This window comes from Emydura macquarii, unplaced genomic scaffold (genome assembly GCF_026122565.2).
Source record: "Emydura macquarii macquarii isolate MOO-44397 ecotype Brisbane River unplaced genomic scaffold, CSIRO-AGI_Emac_v2 contig_1043, whole genome shotgun sequence".
Lineage (NCBI taxonomy): Eukaryota > Metazoa > Chordata > Testudines > Chelidae > Emydura > Emydura macquarii.
The window spans coordinates 12,697,219-12,717,175 of NW_027131180.1; positions in this window are offsets into that span (position 1 = coordinate 12,697,219).

Consider the following 19,957-nt stretch of genomic DNA (forward strand, 5'->3'; position numbering starts at 1 on the left):
GCCATTAATCCACCCCCACAGAAAGAGTAGCACTGCATCGACGGGAGAGCATTTCCCGTCAGCGCAGCGTAGTGGGGACCCCGTGGTAGGTAGAAGTTAGGAAGTCAACAGGAGATGGGCAAGCTACTTTACGTAGCTTGTGTATCTCCCATTGACTACTACCGAATTTTGCCAGCAGTGTAGACCAAGCCTCACTAGTTCCAGACCAAATGTACTTAGTTTACAAGTAAAATAATTTTTTTTTTACTAATTGCCAGCCCAGCAAACTCAGTCTGGGCTCTAAGAGCCAACATGGATTTTTTCCTTTCATGCATCATGACTAGCAAAAAAAAATAAATGTTGCATGCCAAATTATTTCCTCACTGACACTTATGTAACCTCCATTGCCTTCACTGAGTCTGCAAAGATGTGGTTGGAGTTTAGCGAAGAATCCTATTGCTGCATGAGAGGGAGCAGACTCCAGCTGTGTTGGCTGTGCGCTGCTGTTCAGGAATAAAAAGCAGTAAAAACATGTTTGTCGCTGGAGTCAGTGGATGCGATTCTGAATGCACACACGTGGAGCAGCCTGTCTTGTCTGTAAGAAGGTGCCATTTTGGAGTTACTTTTCAGAGCAGCACTTTAAACAAAAGGGCTCTGATTACTGTGTTTCTGAGCCTCTCCAGGAGTTAGTTTCATAGGCATTTTATGTATCAGACGACTGAATAAAACCTGGATACATTGGAAGCTGGGATCCTCAGCGTTCCAAAAGAGATGTGGAAAATACAAACAAAACAGAACTGGGTGCTGTTCATTCCTATCTGCCAGTACTTTCTCATTCATAAGGCTAGGGGGACCTCTAGAGGCCTTACCACAAAATCAGTTTGTAAAGATCACAGTATATAATATATTTAGGGCTATTTGCTGCCCTGGAACGATGGGAATCAGATGATCCTTGGAGCTGTGGGAGATTTCAGTTTCAAACTAATGTTTACTCCAGTCCTAACAGCACAGTTGCTAGTGAATAGTAGTGTATATCAACCCATCCCCTCCTACACGCAATAATAATAATAATAAATAATAATGTTCTTACCCCACATGTCACAGGCACAAGTTTAACATGACAAACTACTGACTTTCACATATTGCAGAAATCCACCTCATGCATGGTCCCACTAAGGCCTGGTTTACACTTAAAAATTAGATCAACCTAGCTATGTTGCTCAGGGTTGTGAAAAACTTGGCGTCCTGAGCATTGTAGTTAGGTCGATCTAATCTCCAGTACAGAGGCAGCTAGGTCAATGGAAGAATGATTCTGTCCATCTAGCTAGTGCCTCTCAGAGGGGTGGATTTAGGAACTACATTGCCGTAAATATCTCTTCTGTCAATGTAGGAGGTGTCTACACTGTGGTGCTACGGCGCACATTTGCAGGTTCATGGCTGTGCTGCTTTAGTTCAGACATGCCCTTAGAAAGGATGGCCTCTGCTACTTCACTATCCCTGGAGATATTCAGTGAGGCCAGATCTATACTACAAACTTTTGCCGATATAGCGATGTAGATTAGAGATGTGATGTTTTTACAACGTTTTTACACCAGCAAAAGCCTTAGGGCATGTCAATATGACAGCCACTGAAGAGGCACAGTTATGGCACTGCAGTGCCATAGTTTAGACACTTCCTACATCAATGGAAGGGGCTTCTCCACTGATGTAGTTAATCCACCTCTCCAAGAGGCATAGCTAGGTCAACGAAAGAATCCTTCCATCAACCTAGCTGCATCTACACTGGGGGTTGGTTTGACCTAATTATACTGCACAAGGCACAAAATATTTCACAGCTCTAAGCGACGTAGCTAGGTCCGTCTAATTTTTAAATGTAGACCAAGCCTTAGTGCATATGCAGTTAAATTGGCAAAAAGCTGCTTTTGCCAGAATAGCTTATTTCATTCATGGAACCAGGATAAGCTAACTCAGCAAAAGCACTCTTGTTGGTATAAGCTGTGTCTACACTGTGAGGGTTTACCTGTATAGCTGTATGGGAAATCTTTTCTAGTGTAGACTAGACTCTACTTCTTGATCCTGCAACGACTTAAGCATAAGTGTAACTTTACACATGTGAGTAGTCCCATTACTCACATGCACCACATCTTTCCAGCACTGGGGCCATTGGGGATGGGACCTTGCTCAGGGAGTGGACGGGAACTCCTCACCAGTTCTACTGGATTGTATTTGATCCACTTGCTTCTCTAAAAAATCAGCTTAGGAGGGGAGAAAGACAAGAGGGGAAAAAACAACAAAACCCACTACATTCAGGATCAAACAACACTATATTTGAGAAAAGCAGTGGTGACAATGTGAACAATATTTTTTAAAAACATTAAATAAGTTTAGAAAGAAATAGTTGTGCGAAGAAATAACTAATGAATGCCTGGATAATAGGTTTTGGGGTTTTTTTTCCAGTAGTATATATATATTTTTTAATAAACAAGTTCTACAAGGGTAGCTAAGGGAGTGAAAAGAAAGAAATCTTTGAGTGGGTAGAGTTTATAAAGTTAATTTTCTTTTCTTTGGAGCAGCTGAGACACAGGATTGGAGGGACTGAGAGAATTGGAGCTGCAAGAGAAGAAAGAGTAGAGCAAGAGCCCTGGAGTGGCACAGGGGAGTTAGCTGACAGAGAGCTTTAGAGCCACTGAGAAGCTTAGCAAGAAGAGCACAGAAAAGCTAGAGGGGCTGAAACATACCCAGAGCAATGCATAAGCTCAAAAAGCAATGCAGACCCATAATGCTACAGTGACCTCCACAGAGACCTTTGCAAAGGTTCTTAGTTTAATGTTTCTTGCTTCTATCTCTGAATTTGTTTTTTATTTGCCTTGTTTTTCCCTTCTGCATTTCCTACTGGGCCTCCTAACAACAATGTAATGACAGCATTTGTGTGGTGACCGTTTCCCTGGAGGTTAGAGTCAGGGTAGTCTGGGCATGCAGTCTTAGAAACCAAGTGCAGTGTTAAAGGGTTCCCTCTTGTTTCATAAAGGTGACCTGCCAAAGGAAAACAAATTGTGGTTTTTGGCTCTTCTTGGTTTCGTTACGACAGGTCTGGGTAATGGATCTTTCTTAAATAAAAGGAGCTTTCTTTTTCTTTTTGTTTTTACCTCAGAAATTTTAAGTCTCACCTGCTTTGTTTTTGCTGTTTTTGCTCTATAGATAAATAGGAAACAAGTGAGATTATGGATTCACAAGAGACTAAGGTCTGAGCAGTTGAGAGGGGAATGGATTTTTAGTCTGACTAAACTCCTGACAAACACATAGGAAAAAAGCTCTGTTTATTAACAATTCAGACTCCCCTACTCCTTTCAGCTGAGAGCTCAGAAACTCCCATTTCAGTTCTTTTTGGTCCTCTAATGAGTCCTCCAGCAAAAGCAGTGTAGACAAAACTTTATATTCCTGATATTTGTAAGGTAGAAACAAACAAACCAAAAAAACTTTTAAGGCCTTTTGAATACATGGTAAATTAATAAGAGGGGGGGAAAGGCATTTCTTTGTAGGACACCTTTAAATGCCTAGAGTGTACACATTTTTAAAACATGCAGATTAATTGGCTGGATATTTTTATCCTGAAGTATAAATAAATGGAAAATGGTAACTATATTTCATGAGAAAAATTGATAATTTTGAATTTTGTTGTGAAATCCTTTGAATTTTCTGTTTTTAAATAAAAATAATTTTTATTTTCGTATTTTTAGATTTTTGTTTGTTTGTTTCTTTTTCCTTTTTCAGAGGCAAAATGAAAAAAAGGAAAGGAGGGGGAGGAAGGCAGACAAGGAGGAGGAAAAGGGAAAGGCGGGGAGAGAAAAGGGGAAAAAATGACTCTCCAATCAGTTTTTGTTTTTCAATACAAAATAATAAATTGTAGGAAAAATTAAGTTTTTAAAAAGTTTTGAACAAAAAATATGACCAGTTCTGAGTACAAGAACCATAAAAATCCCTGCTTGAGGGTGGTGGGTCTAAAAGGAGCAATAAACCATAGCAGAAATATTAGTACTTGGTAAACAGATAGTGATTAGAACCTAAATTATCTTATTTTCTTGTTCTACATACTGCATAAAATAAACACAGCTGCACAAAAAACACCCTCAGGGCTGCTCTCTGATTACACAAGAGGGAAAGATTCTGATGTGAAGTTAGATTTAATTCCACCAATCCTGTGTGTTCTGTAACTAGGTACAGGATCAAAACATCCATAAAATGAAGAGTATCAAAGCAGAAGAGGCAATTAAAGCTCAGGGCTCTATCCAGGAGGAAGCAGCCTTTGTGGCTGCTGGCCAGCAAGCAGTTCTGCATACCAATCTCTACACAAAGAGAGTGCTTTCCCTTTGGCAGTCTTACACAGCAGCCCAAAACTGCAGCCTTCTTTGTGGCAGACTCAAAGCTCTGACAGATGCCCTAAGTTGTGCCGTCGCAGGGATGCATAACTGCCAGGGAGTGGGTCTGACCCCAGCCCTGTCCTAGAACACACTCAACACCTCGGAATCCTGCAGAGGTGATGCAGAGGCTCCTTGCATGGGGGAAGCAGTTCCAGTGGTGGTGAGGTGTTGGCACGCAGGGTTGAGTTTTTTTTCCCTTTGGGCCCTCTGCAACAGGCCAACTGATTTCCTGCATGAATCAAACTGCAGCAGAACTAGCAACCCCAGGTTTTGTGCTGCTTGAAAATGTGATTTTTTTTTTTTTTTTTTTTTAAACCGGATCAGCTTCTTAGGCTGCAGTCATGTCTAGCACCTAAAACAAACTGGGAGGATTGTCTCCTCAAGACCTCCGCGTGGATCTCGCCCTTCTTGCACAGAAGGAAGGACAGTCTCATCTCTGTTGTACCATCCGTCTCCAGGACTCCACAGAAATCCACCTTTGGGACTGGGCTCCAGATGGGACTAGGAATGGGCTAGATTGAGTGGGGGCAGGGTTGAGGGACACAAATCATTCCTCCCTGCTGGTTTTGAGGCCTTTCCAAGTTAAAAGTACAACCTGGAGTGGATCCCCTGGGATCTATGTGGTTTCTGGGTGGGCCTATTTTGCAGTGGGGCAAATTCACAGAGCAACTGGAGGAGAGGTCAATGGTGGGATTTCCTCCCCCCTGCACCTCTCCTATGAATTTCACCATGACAGGGATGATCTGGTCCAATTGTTTCCTATTTAAACCAATTCAATTACCATCTTCTTGATAGGGAGGTCATAGAGTTTAGGGCTAGAAGGAACCACCTGATTATCCAGTCTGACTTCCTGCACATCTCAAACCACTGAACACTACCCAGCCATCTGTACACCAACCCCAACAACTGAAATTAGACCAAAGTATTACAACCCTTGAGAAACTATGATACTGTATGCCAGGACAGCAAATAGGTGGGCCTGAGGTGCACCAATGCCAGGGGCCCCTGCAATGGCAGGGAACTGATTAAGTGAGATATACCGAGATGATCCTGGCAAGTGACCCGCACCACACGCTGCAGAGGAAGGTGAAAAAAAACCCCAAGGTCACTCATTGCCAACGTGACTTGGGGAAAAATTCCTTCCCAACCCCACATCCAGTGATCAGTTAGACCCTGAGTATGTCAGCAAGAACCAGGCAAACCAAGCCCCTGAGAGAGAGAATTCTTAGTATCATCTCAGAGCAACAGCCACCCAGTCCAGTGTTCCATCTCCAGCATAGCCATTTCTGATGATTCAGAGAAAGAAGACAAAATAAAAACCAAAACACCACCAGGATACATCAGGCCAAGGGAAGGAAGCCTTTCCTGACCCTGCAGGTGACTGGCTGAAGCCCTGAAACATGAGATTTTAGGACCATAAAACATAGATCAGAAGGGACCCTAGGGCTGTGAGAAACACATTTAATAAAAAGTACAGGGACTTTGCTGAATGACTCTCCTTAATGTGCATTGCATCTTTTTTGGAATTCATTACCAGGGAGTGCTGAGGTCTAAATATACATCTCAGACTCAATAGATTAAAAATTGACTAATTGTAATATGATTTAATCTTCTGCATGAAAAGTATCCTAGCTTGTTTTGTCCGGTGATTAAAAATATGAAGACTTTGTATTATCTCACTGTCTGGACTAGTCTAAGCAGGATTTAGTTATGTGCTATAGACATACGACTTCAGGATTTCAAGATTTTGGTTTTTTGTTTATGATTATGCAGATGACATCCTGAAATAGAATTAATTGTAATTCTACTTTGCAAATACGACAGCATTAAAAAATAAAATCGGTGAATACTGTTTTACTCTTGCTTTGGTTTTTATTTCTTTAAATATTATAGGAGCACAGCAGCTCTGCTGTAGTTAAGGTTGAGCACCACTTTCTGTCTAAAGATGGACTTTTCTACGTGCCCTAAAATCTACATGCTGACTTGGATTGTCATGGAATTGGCTGTGCCCCATAGGGGTACTGGCTAGTGCTAGTGATCCAAATTTGGAGTCATTTGAGCAAAGGAATACCGAGCTACAGCCCCACTAAAAACAGCACTTTACAAAAATCATCTTCTTTAGTGCACGTACCAAGGGGTCAGCCAGTGGCTCTGATCTTCCCCAAACTGATCTCAGTCAATTGGGATTTATCTCCGCTAGTGCATGGCACTCACCGCCCCTTTGGGGACGCAATATTGAAAAAGTTATTAAGGGTACAGTTGGTAATTCCAAGCTGTGTTATATCAAACTGATGCTCCTAACAGAATGAAATATACATAGGCAGCAAATCAAAGGCTCTGTTGAAGCAAAAACATTTCCAGGCAGGCTTATGACCACCGGATGGTTCCTGGTGACACACTGTGGTCATTAAACCTGACCTGCACTGTGAGTTTGAGCTCTACCCATGACAGTTTTCAGAGAATGAGTGTTGTGCGTGTGCCTGGTGCTCTGCCTGCATTCTGCTGGGGCTCCCCTTGGAAGTTTTGCCCTGAGACCAAAGAGTCTGATGAAGACCGATAGTTTAAAGTACTCCAAAATCTACATGCAGAATCCAATTTAATTTAGAAGTACCAACAAGGAAATTAGCATTAATTAAACAGAGGGAAGATGAAAGATTCTAGGAAGCAGTTGGGACAATGTAATAATGTTTCCTGAACAATGGGACTGATTGTGATCAAAGGAAAACAAGTTTCTGGGTCAGTAGGTCCAGGGGTTCCTGATACACAACACCTCTAACATGAGCTGCTCATAACATGTTCAGCTTCCTGTAACATTTCTGGTGCAGACCTAGGGAATATGGGCTGGTTAGAGCAGTGAGGGGGAGTGTGTGTGGAGGGGGGAGTTGGAGCAGTGCGTGAGTGTGAGGGAATAATGCAGGTAGGAGAGGGGAGATTAAAGGGCAGAGAAGTGGAGAGAATATGGACTGCCAAAGGAAGAGAGGTTTCATTGGAGGGAGATAAATGGGGATGAGGGCTGGGGAAGGATCAGTGGAGGGGAGAAGGGGGAATAGGAGTAATGGGAGTGGGAACATTAGGGTGGATGGCAGACAGAATGTGGGGGAGATTAGAGGCAAGGGGGCTGTCAGCTCCATCTTCTCACCTCCTGTTTGAAGCCGTTGCCCTCTCCCCGGCTTCCTTTGTCCTCGCCAGACCATGCAGTGGGGGGAGATGTCTTCCATTTACAGCTCTGTCTCACAGGGCAATGAGCAGGACTTGGAGGGACATGCACATACAGAGAGAAGGGACAATGTGGCAGCAGAGAGCCCCAGCCCCACAGAGGGCAGGGACCCCCCCTCCACATGTGACTCAGGATCTAGGTGCACATGTGGGATCTGGGGGCCCCCACCCCATTATGGAAGCTTTTAAGCCCCTCACGTGTGTGCTGAACTCTGAGGGGCTCTGCTGTTTTGGTGGGTTCTGAGCCTTTCTCTCTATCGCCCTATGTCACCCTGGATCTGGCGAGGGTCCTTGCTTCTCTAGGGGACTCTGAACCCCTCTCTCTGCTGGCGCCCTCATGTGTGAGCCTCGATACTATATGCCCAAGGGCGAGGGGATGACACCACCCATGAGTTGGATGGAGCGGTTCACAGCTCTTTGATGCAAAGTGTATTCGTCTCCAGGGGGTGTTCTCGTTCAGCTGCGAACATCTTATTGAGATGAATGGGCCATATCACACCTCGCTGAGGCTTGGTCTACACTAGCACTTTTGTCGGTAAAACTTTCGTTGGCCAGGGGTGTGAGAAAACACACCTCTGCTCGACACACGTTTCACTGAAAAAACGTGAATGTGGGCAGTGCTCTGTCGGTGGGGGACCTTCTCCTGCCGACATAGCTCCTGCCACTTGGGGGTGGTTTAATTATGCCAGTGGGAGCGCTCTTTCTGCTGTCGGCATAGAGCGGCTACATGGGAGACGGTACAGCTGCAGCGGTACAGCTGTGCCACTGTAAGGTCTGTAGTGTAGACATAGCCTGAACCTCTTATGCTGCAGATAAATATGTAGAGCCCCTTCTCCATAAACTAGGCCCAGATCTGGGCCAGGGACTCTGCATCTCCACGCTCCTTGACCGTCCTGCCTCTAGCTGGTACATGCACTCCACATGTCCCAACACCTTCCCTCTCTCTCCCCGCCCCAGTAGCCCCTCCATGCTTATGAGGGGCATGGCCTGGCAAATAAGAGCATGGCACTGGTGTGTGCTGCTTGGAGAAGGGTATGGGAGGTGGTCAGAGCACGGGGCATGATGGAGGGAATGAAGGAGGACTTGGAACAGTAATGGGGGAATCTGAGCAGAGAGGTGGAAGTGTGTGTGTGTGTGTGGGGGGGTGTATTTGAACAATGAAGGGACGTGTGGGGTAGAAAGGAGGGTGTCAGAGCTGTACAGTGGGAAATGCTGGCAAGGCTTCATTTGTTCCCCCCCAAACTCCCACATCCACCCCCTCCCATGTCTGTCCTTCCACCTTCAGAACTGTCCCCATTGAATCCTTACTAGCACCTAAACTGTTCCTGCAGCCTCTCCCAGCTCTTCAACCTGCGGGTTCTGGGCTGACACCTCTCTCTCTGTGAGGAGAAGGGAGCTCCAATCCAGGCTGTTCTGCACAGGCAGAAAGATGGAAGATGACATGATGCAGCAGCAGTGAAGGGACTAACATGCAGCCAGTGGGTTCTCTGGCTGGGGTAACCATTGCCAAGGAGCCAGAGGCAATGGAGGAGAGAGCGGGACTGTGGTACGCGGGGGTGCTGAGAATTTTTTTTTTTTTTTTGAACCAAGGAAATTAAATTACCAAAAACTGCATTAAGCAGTGGAGCCCTGTGCCCTTCCAGAATGTGTGCGTGTCTTCAGAGAAATGAGTTGCAGTTCCTTGATTCTGAGGCATGTCTATGCTGACCTGGGTTCACTTTAACAGCCTGGGGGCTGCTCTACACTACATCAGCTGGATTCAAGGGAGCCCCTGGAGTACAGACATGCCCCTGCCAGTTCCCAATATGCCCAAGATTATGGGATGGAGGAGTGGCAAAGGAATTGGCTATGCAATATCTATGGCCTTATCGAGACGAGGATAAAAGGTGTGATGTTCACACGTTTGCTAACACGTTCTAGCTAATACACTTTAAAAGTCTAGTGTAGACAAGGCACACTGCCTTTAATACACGCTAAACTGGTCCAGGAGACAGCCTAAGGATTTAACTCAACCAGCTTGACATGTGGTCAAGTCTACGCTGCCTTCTCTGCCCTAGGCTTTTCAAATGTGTTCATTAGAACATGTTATCTAACATGTGCTAACATCACACTTTTTTATCTAGGGTAGATGAGGTCTGTGGCAGATGGGGACTTGCCTCTGCCAAGGGGTATCCCCAGCTGGTCTACAGTAACTCTCCTGCCCCTTTGTACTGCCAGAGCTGAGCTAAGAGACTGCAGCAGGGGAAAGACTCTGGTCTTGAATGGTTTTTGCATGTTGTAAATGCTGATCTAAATGCACTTGCTACTCTCTTTATCAACCTATTTATTTTATATATATATTTGTATCTTTTCATAAATGGGGGCTATTGGTGTGCCCCAGAAATGGAGGAGCCTCTTGCTGTGGGGTTAGGTTGTGGATTTGTAGGTCTTCTTTAGCTAATGTGTTGTCTTTATCCGTGCCAAATATTAATACTGATGGATTAAAGTTGGTGCTATATCCAGTTTTCACCCACATGAAGTTGTTGAGCAGAGTCAAGAAGATTTGTACCCAAAGACAGCATAGACATTATTTTTACTAATTGTAACAGCAACCACGTCTGATTTATTATTATTTAGTGAGTGCTGTCAGGTTGCTTAGCGTTCTACAAACATTCCCGGCCCTAGTTATTAATACTACCAGAAAGGAACAGGCACGAGATGGAAATACATGACATGAAATATTTCCAGACAAAAAACATTAAGGCAGAGTTACAGTTGAGAGTAGAAGGTATAAATTTACCTTTAGGGGAAACTGTGTTACTGAATTGTCATAGTTTAAAAATAACGGAATGATTAAAAGTGAAGAAATACTCATTTGAGGTTCTTTTACTTCTTCACCCAACCTCCACACACTGGCCAGAGAATAGCATCTTTTGCTATATTCAATTTTTTTAATTGCTTTTTTGGGTATATGAATGACTAGATAGTTCCATTGACTCCAGTGGGTATTAGATAAGGTCTTAAGCCTCTAAATGAGAAAAGGAGTTTTCACATCCTTTCACACTAGAGGTATAATACATATTACACATTTGTGTACTGTTTCAACACACTTATTAGAGCTCTGCAATCAGACCTGGATGGGTGGACCCTTATACTGGCATGGAGCCCACTTGAGCCCATACAGATTAGATTGCAAGTTGAAGGCCCACGACTGTAATACAATGATACTGGACATCAAGGGAATTAAGCAAAATGGCAAATCTCTCCTCTCACAGCAGTTGGAGGTGCTTCATAGGGAATTTGGCTTTGCATAGCCTGGTTATGCCAAAATAATCTTAATAGTAGTCTTGTCTTCTGAACGACACTGAGAAAAATCACTGGTTCTTGGTTCCAGCTACCCTGGAATTTTGTTTTGGGCTACAACAGACATAAGTGGATGTTACTCCAACTTTTACTGTTGGGTTCTTGGGTCTGTTTCGCAGGAGGTGGAAACACCCTGACTTTCTCTCTGTTGGAATAGATTCAACTAATGTGGAACTTGCAACACTAAGCAAATCTGCACAGCCATATATAGCTGTGTAAATAATTATTATTTATTATCATATTCCAATAAGGTGAAATCCACCCACATAATGCCCAAGGAATCAGCTTCTATGCAGGTGCTAGGCACTGAAGATGAGGTTGATTCCAGAGCCAGGACATAGATCTGCTGTATAGCGCCCTCGTCCTTGTGACAAACTACTGGCTGGAATAGCAGCACCCGTTAGGAGGTGCCTGGAATGCCAGATCTGCATGCACGTGGTTCCTCTGTCAGGTTCTTCACCGGGCTGTCATCCTTCATGGCTTTCTGTGTTCATCTGAGCTAGACTAACAGAGAGATCCTCTCTACAGTAAATGGGGGAATGCAGCCACTCTGCTGCAGGCCCCTTCACATCCTCTACGCAGGGCTTACACAGCATGGAGGACCTTGCACCGGCCTCTGCACAAAGGATGAATTTTCACACATAAGGCACGTGAGCCCCGGACCCTGCAGCTCACAACACATGGGCAGTCCCAACCCATGTATTGTAAACTGCAACGCTGGGACCTAAGTTTGCCCATAAATGGTGTTCTTCACTGACCACTTTAGAAACAAACAGACAATCCCCTCCACACACACACTTTGTTGTATCTTGAAAGGATATCCGAGGATTAAACCTGTGACATTGATCCTCTCCTTTCTCCTCTCTTCCCAGCGCCTCTCACTACTGTTCAATTTCTTGGGGGGTATTGATCAAAGTATTGACTATTGTGCCTGATAGTTTTAAAAAGAGAAGTCAAAAACCTTTTCCTGTATTTTGTGGTGGATTTATTCATGAAGAGCAAACCTTTCCACCCTGTATTTTGTAATGAATCTCGGAGCCTGTGTATTGTAGTATTCTACAGCAATAAAAATAAAATTAACAAATGCAGTTTAGAATGGAAACTATATTTCAACTTAGCTGGTGCACTAGACGTCGTTTTTTTTTTTTTTTTTTTGCTTTTACATTTTATTATTGTAGTATTATGTATAAAGACCATGTAATTAAAAAAAAGACTGAAGGATTCTACTGATTTTTAATCTTAAAAATAGCAGCAATATCAATGACTTCACTATTTTAGATGGAGGACTCTCTGGAGGACTTGAGAACTAGAGTAGGAAAATGATATCACAATAGGCTGGAAGCTGATCTGCAGCTTTTCTAGTCTTCTGCTGTGGGAGGGGGATATTGACTTCTTCGCAGAGGCCCTGTCCACACTAAGGTTTTCTAAATATCTCCCAGCATCATTAACACCGCTACAGCGCCACTGGTGTTGATAATGTTGAGAGTGCTAGTGTGACTGGCTGTGGGCTGACACGAGCATTAGCACTATGTCAATTAGTCCTGCTTGAAATGGGACCAGGTGACACAGTGGTAAAAGCACCTGAGCTCTGTCTATACTACTGCATCCACCATTGCTTTTATTAGTAGAGCTGCATTGGTCGTAGGGCACTAGTAGGAGATTTCCTGGAAAAGGCAGGTGCAGACACAACCCACGAGTGGTGCTGAAGACGAGTTCAGAAGCACTGCAAGAACTTAGCTTCAGGCTCCAGCACTGTACAGCTCCTAAGTGAAGCTATAAACATTCCTATTGTCCCTGCTCACAAAGACTAGATGGGTTTCTTGCGATGTAACTCTACAGTAGTGCAGACAGGTTCACAGATTGATAGATGTAATGTGATGGCAAAAGGAATTCTTGATCCAGTAGTTGCAACATCTCTTCTTGCAGGAAGAAGCTTGAACATGGCAGTGTGTATTCTTCTGTATAAAGAATGTTTTTCAGGTGGATTATATATAACTTCCTGATGACAAGGATACCAAATGAAGGTCATATCAGAGACCTATAGGGTATTACAAATTATGAGGCAGGAGATAGGCCTGTCAGTTTTCCATTATGAAACTTTAACTGTATTTCCTATTTGTAAAGGGGCAAATCAACTATCATGTCAATTCAGACAGGTAAGTGGTAATGTCTCCATACACCGTGTAATGGGGTCTAAAGACATTATAGATGTGCTGTGGTATCACAATAAGTTTGTTTTTTAAAAAGTATAGATTGAAATTAAATGTGATTTGATATGACTAAGCACCTCTTGATAAAAAGATTCATAATATTAAGAGCCACATTTTCAAAAGATAGAAATTCTGTGAGTTGAAACCTGTGGAGCCATAGGATCTCATTTTCCGTAGCCGTTAAAACAAATAGTTTTGAAATTGAATTTCAGAAGGCTGCTGACTTATGTGAAATAAATTAATTGTCTCAGTCCTTTTGCTACTGGTCAGCTGTCCAGGTCACAAAAACACCATCCCAGCTGCCACCAGCTAGAATCTTGGTGGGCAGAATCAGCCAAGTGACCGATGAATAGGCATGGAATCTGAACTACTCTCTGAACCCTAGGTAAACTCCAGCGCTAAACTACCCTCTCACCTTTAGTGATGCTCTAGATCAGGATGAGGGCAGAGAGTTCCACTGCCCCTGTGGTACCTAATCTGTGGATATACAGGAAATTTTGACTTTCACACCTGTTAACATAGCGCCAGTCAGGAACACTATATTCACTTAAATGTAGGTTGCTCTTTTGTTAAACCCCTGCCTTATCACCTGGAAAGGGTTTGATGTACAGGCACAGACCCTGAGTATTCAATTTCATGATATAGTAGGCCAGATCCCCTGCTACTTTGTGCTGAACTGCTGGCAGATTCTGGCTGTAGCCCCCAAGTATGGTCCTAGTGAAAGGGGGATTTTCTCATGGCATAAAGGTTTCCTGGCTGGAGCAAAGTGCTCAAAATTACACTTGCTTCTAATGTGGGTCAAGGGGGGTCATACACCTGCTGGGGATTACAGCCTCTAGTGTAGGCCAGGCACGCTGCCTTTAACATGTGCTAAATGGTCGAGTTAAAGAGCTAGGCTCCCCTCCCTGTTTTAACTTGACTAGGTGAGCATGCATCAAAGACAGCGTGCTCTGTCTAAACTAGACGTTTAAAACATGCTAGTTAATGTGCTAATATCGTGTGCTCACCTAATGTCACACTTTAAGCCCTAGTCTATTTCAGGGCCTCTGCCACCTCCTTCTGCCTCCCTCACGCCATGTGCTCTGTGCAGGAGCGTGCGCAGGAATTTAAATTTGACCGCTTTTGGAGGGGCACAGTGCCCCCGCCGTGGGGTGTTGTCAGCTCCTGCTGCAGCCCTAGGGCTGGAGGTGCTCTGGGCCCCCGCCGCAGCCCCAAGGGCCGGAGGAGCTTGCTCTCTCGGGGGCTGGAGGAGTTCTGGGCCCCTGCTGATTATTGGTGTGGCCCATGTCCCTGCTTGCCCCTCCCTCCCATCTCTGAGTGTTCCCTTCCCTGCCCACCCCCCTACAAGCCAAGGGCGCTGTGTGGCCCCAAATTCCTGCCTCTGCCACATGCTAAAGGCTCTGTATGTTCCCCATGTCCCGCTCCCCACATACTATTACCTCCCTTTCCCCTGTGCCAGGGGCTTTGTGTGCATCCCAATCCCCCCTTTGTCCCACTATTCTTATTTCTTTTCTTGTTTCCTGTCTGGGAGATCAGTCATTCTGGGTGACTGTCAACATTTTTTCAGCTATTGGGAGAATGGGCACAGCTGAGATGCGGGCAGCTGTTGTTATGCTGGCAGTTATTAATGGCTGCCATCAACCAGTTTTTTGATCTTTAGACAATGACAGGGGCTCTGCATGCCGCCCCCCCGCCAGCTGACCCATACTATTGTCCCTCTTCCAGGCCCCCCATTCCTGGGAGTCTATATGCCACCCTTTCCCTCTGTAATAACATGAAAGTGCAAGCAGACACTTTCAGGCAGCATACTGTTTCCTGGGGGAAACGGCTGGGACGCAACACCTCCTGGGAAACTGTCTGAGAAGCCAAAAGGAGGCAGAAGAAGCCATGATCTAAGCAGCCACAATAAAGCTGGAGTTTGTATATTAACCTGTGTCAGAGTGAGATCTCCTATGGCAGATGATCCAGACACAGAGCATAAAACATGGTGGCAGTGGTAATCAAATCCTAGACAGTAGGAAAGACCATTCAGAACTGCACAGCAGAGAGCAGAATAGGTCTGTGAGTACATGGTTTGTTTTACAAGAAAAGAATAACAGAAAATGGAGGAGCTGAAGCCTCCAGGGACATTAAATCTGCAAGCTAAGAATTTAGCTCAGACATGGAAGAGCTGGAAAGAGGAATTTAACCTCTATATAGTTATTGCTGTTACAGATAAAGAAGATGCTGTGAAAATAAAACTATTTTTTTACCTGATTGGAGAAGGAGAAGTGAGAGATAACTGAAATCTTGTGCATGGAAATCCCCCAAGCTCAACACACCTTAAAAGTAATAATAGGTTCTTTTGATATTCCCTGAAACCCCAAAAAGATTGAAACTGTGGAAAGATATAATTTCTTTATTCGGCTCAAGCAGCTGTGGAGGGTATAAATGAGTACAGCATTGATTTAAAAGTGCAGGCAGCCAGTTCTAATTTTGGAAATATTAAAGATTCATTGATAAGAGACTGGATAGCATGTGGGATGAAACTCGCAAATATGAGAGCAGTTGCTGAGGGAAGCTGACTTGATTTTCAAGAAAAGCTTGGAAATACGTAAGGCTGCACAGATAGACAAAAGAGAGGATTAGAACCCTGGAAAGGCAGGCACCAGAAACTGTGCACAGTACATAAGAGAAATCAAAAACAGATACATCAGTAGATGACAACGGTACAGACACATGCAAATACTGTGGGAGAAATACTGTGGGAGAAAACACGAATGAAAAGTGTCTGACTTATGAAAATATGCCATATCTGTGACAAATTTAATCATTCTGCAGCTATGTGTATGTGCAGAGAGCAGAAAAACAAATCCAAGGTATAAACAGCAATTGAAGAGAGCAACATTGAGTATGAGGACTATGTGGTTAAGCTGGTAAACACAGTGAAAGCTAGTAAGCACCAGAAACAGTTGTATGCAGCCATGTTACTTGGGAAGAAAGTGCTATGATTTCAATTAGATTGGGATGTTACAATCTGTGCCAGAATCAGTCTGGTGAACCCAGACATATGGTTGGAAGAGACTAACAAGTTGTCAACAATGTACAATCATGCCACATTAAAACCCATGGAGAAATGCAAAATTAAATTAAGAAATCTGGAACAAAAAGAAGTACAGGCTGGACTTTGGGGTCAAAGATGGTGAGACAGCAGTACCACTTCTGGGCAGCAAGGATGCTGATGAACCTGATAAAACTACAGTTCCAGAACATAACGAAAATGGATAGCAGGGTAACTGAAGATACCTCGGATGGTATTATCAGGGCCCAAAAGATGATACCTAGGGAGCACAGATGTGTGTTTCAGGGAGATGGACAGTTAGACGCTTTTTATAAAATAAAGATTGACACCAGTGTGAAGCCAGTTAAATTGATAAAAAGAAAAAAGTACCCATTGCATTATTACAGCCACTGAAAGAGGAACTGCTGAACCAATAGAATCATGGAATTATACAGCCTATAGAGAAGAGCACAGACTGGATAAGCAGTTTCATGATGGTAAGAAAGCCATTCAGAAAACTGAAAATATGCAGAGACCCAAAGCTTTTAAATGAAGCTCTGAAACGGAACCATTTCCCTCTGCCTACAGTTGAGGACATATTACCAGATCTGTCTAAAGCAAGACTTTTTACAGCTTGTGATGTAAAAAAGGGATTCTGGCATGTTGAACTGGATGAAGAATCTCGTTACATGACAACCCAACACCATTTGGGAGATACCAATCAATGATTAAGGATGGTAGGAATCTGTCCGACAGAGGCATTCCAGAGCAGATTGACCCAAGCATTGGAGGGCCTGACGGGAATCCAGACAACAGCAGATGATGTGCTGATAGCGGGAGAGGGTGACAATCTAGAACAAACAATGAGATCATGACTACAAATTACTACATTTTTTACAGAGATGCAGAGAAAAGAATATTAAATTGAACTTAGACAAACTCGGGTTTAGCATAATCAACACGGGACATTTTGGATGTTTGTTGACCTCCAAAGGCCTGAAAGTAGACCCAGAGAAAGTGAGAGCAATTAGAGAAATGCCAAGACCCAGCGATGTTAGAGGAGTCCAAAAATTCCTGGGAATGCCAATTATTTAGTAAAGTTTTGCAACCACCTGTCTGAGAGTTGCGAAATCCTGAGACAGCTGACACATCAAGACACCTTAAGGGAATGGACAGATCAATGCGAGCAGGCATTCCAGAAAGTAAAAAAGACAATTGGAAAGGCTCCCCTTTTAAAATATTACAATATAGAGAAACCCCGATGCTGCAATGTGATGCATCCAAGTTGGGTCTAAAGCTACCATGCTGCAAGGGGGACAGCCTGTTGTAATTGTAAGCACAACGCTGTGTGTGACAGAAAAGGGCTATGCTCAAATTGAAAAAGAGTTGTTAGCAATACTATTTGGAATGGAAAAAATTCACCAATACACTTACGGTTGCATCGTGGATATACAATCTGACTATACACCTCACAAAAGCATTTGAAGAAAGCCATTACTCACTGTACTAAAGTGCTTACAGCAGATGATGATAGGACTGCAGATGTACAGATCTAGTATTGCCCAGGCAGAGACTTGGTTTTCATGCACATCTTGGCCCATGCATAGCTGCCAAAACCGAGCAAGGAGGATCTGTAGAGACTGAGAGGGAGATAAAAAATATAGTGTTGTACCTACCTATCTTGGAAGAAAGGCTGAGAGATATACAGAGAGATACAGAGCAAGAGAGAATGCTGCAGACATTGAAACTCATGATCCTACAAGGATGGCCAGCGACCAAAAACCAAGTACCCAAAGAGGTAACACCATTCTTTCAGTGGAGAGACAAATTATGTGTACAGATGGCATTATATTTCAGGGAGAAAGAGCAGTTACTCCAGCAGTTTTTAGGAATGAGATTATGCACAAAGTTCATTCATCACATCTGGGAATTGAAGGTTGCTTAAGACGAGCCAGAGAGACTATATACTGGCCAGGAATGAATGAGCAATTACAGATGTTCATGGAAAAGTGTGATGTATACAGATCATGGGAAATCTATCAACCAAAAGAGACCCTGTGGCAACACAAAGTTTCAGAAAGACCATGAGCAAAGATGGGAGAGGATTTGTTTATCTTTGGGGACAAAGGATGCATGATCATTGCAGACTATTTTTTCAATTTCTGGGAGATATACTATTTACCAAAAACAGGATCCAGAACAGTCATGTGGAAAGTAAAAGCACACTTTGCATGGTATGGGATACCAGATATCGTGATTTCTGATAACAGACAACAGTTTGTTTCAGGAGGGTTGCAGAAGTTCAGTAAGAACTGGGATTTTGATCATATAACATCTTCACCGGGTATCCTCAAAGCAACAGCAAAGTAGATTCAACAGTAGAAACTGCTAAGAAACTGTTGAGAAAAGAAAAAACTGCAGATGCTGACCTATAATTAGCACTACTAGATCACAGGAATATTCCCTCACAAGGCCTAAATTCTAGACTGCTCAAAGACTGATGAGTCAGAGAACGAAGACTCTCTTGCCGACAAGCAGAAGGTAGTTAGAACTTGGGTACTGAGATGCTTCTCTTGGTGACTATAGAGAAATCAACAAAAAAAGACAAGTGTTTTACTACAACAGCTCTGCGAGAGATCTGCCAGATCTGGAGTCATGTGACAAGTGCATATACAACCATTAACAAAACAGGATAAATTCTGGCACAAAAGTACAGTGGTGCAAACAGGAAACCAGAGATTTCATCAAGTCTACATGGACAATGGGCAGATAGTGAGGTGAAACTGTAGGTACCTCAGGAAAACAAAAGAAACCTCTAAGGCAGTATAGACAACACTTGTCTTAGGCTTCTACTACAGGAGAATCCCAAACCAGAACTATAGAAGCAGACAATGTCAGGGGCATACCAAAAGAAAAACAGGGGGAAGAGGGTGTTTTGGTGGAGACTCCAGCAACACAAAGCCCAGAGACTGTGATTGATCAGATAGGAGGAAAATAACACCAGGGAGCTATCAGTGAACCACATCATACTAAAGGAGGGCAGGTTTTTAAAAGACCTGCTCCTCTGAGGGATTTTATGTGATGGACTTCCAAGTTGTACAGGTGTCTAGCTAGACAATGATCAATGCAGTAACTGCAAGAATGGTCAGCATCTGAAAGGAGAATGTTAGATTAGGTTATCAGTTATTGCTGTGATGTTAGACAGTTCTTCTTCGAGTGATTGCTCATTGCTCATGTCCATTCCACTATAGGGCGAGTGCATGCCACCATGCACAGTTCCTGGAACTTTTTTCCCCTTAGCAGACACCGGCTCTGGTGCCCCCTGGAACCCCACGCACATGCTGCGGTATATGAGGCACTGCCGGCCCTACGCCCCCTCAGTTCCTTCTTTCCACCCATGACAGTTGCTGGAACTAGCCTTGCTCTCTGCAAGTACTATTCCCCTTGTTTGAACTCTTTGTTATTCAAAGTACTTTAGTTAGTTTTAAGTAGTTGTTAAGTAGTGTTAAGTGTAGTTAGCTAAAAAGTCTCTGAGGGACTTAGAGCATCCAGGCCATGCCCGGGACACCTGGATTTAAGCTGTGTGCCTCCTGCGGGAAGGCTTTCCTGCTTAGCGACCCCCACGATCGGTGCCTTAAGTGCCTGGGAAACGAGCACAGGAAAGATAAATGTAAGTGTCACGTGTGCTGGCTTGGGGGGGGGAGGGGGAGTTTACTATATTGTGTAACATTAATATGTCAAAATCATAACGA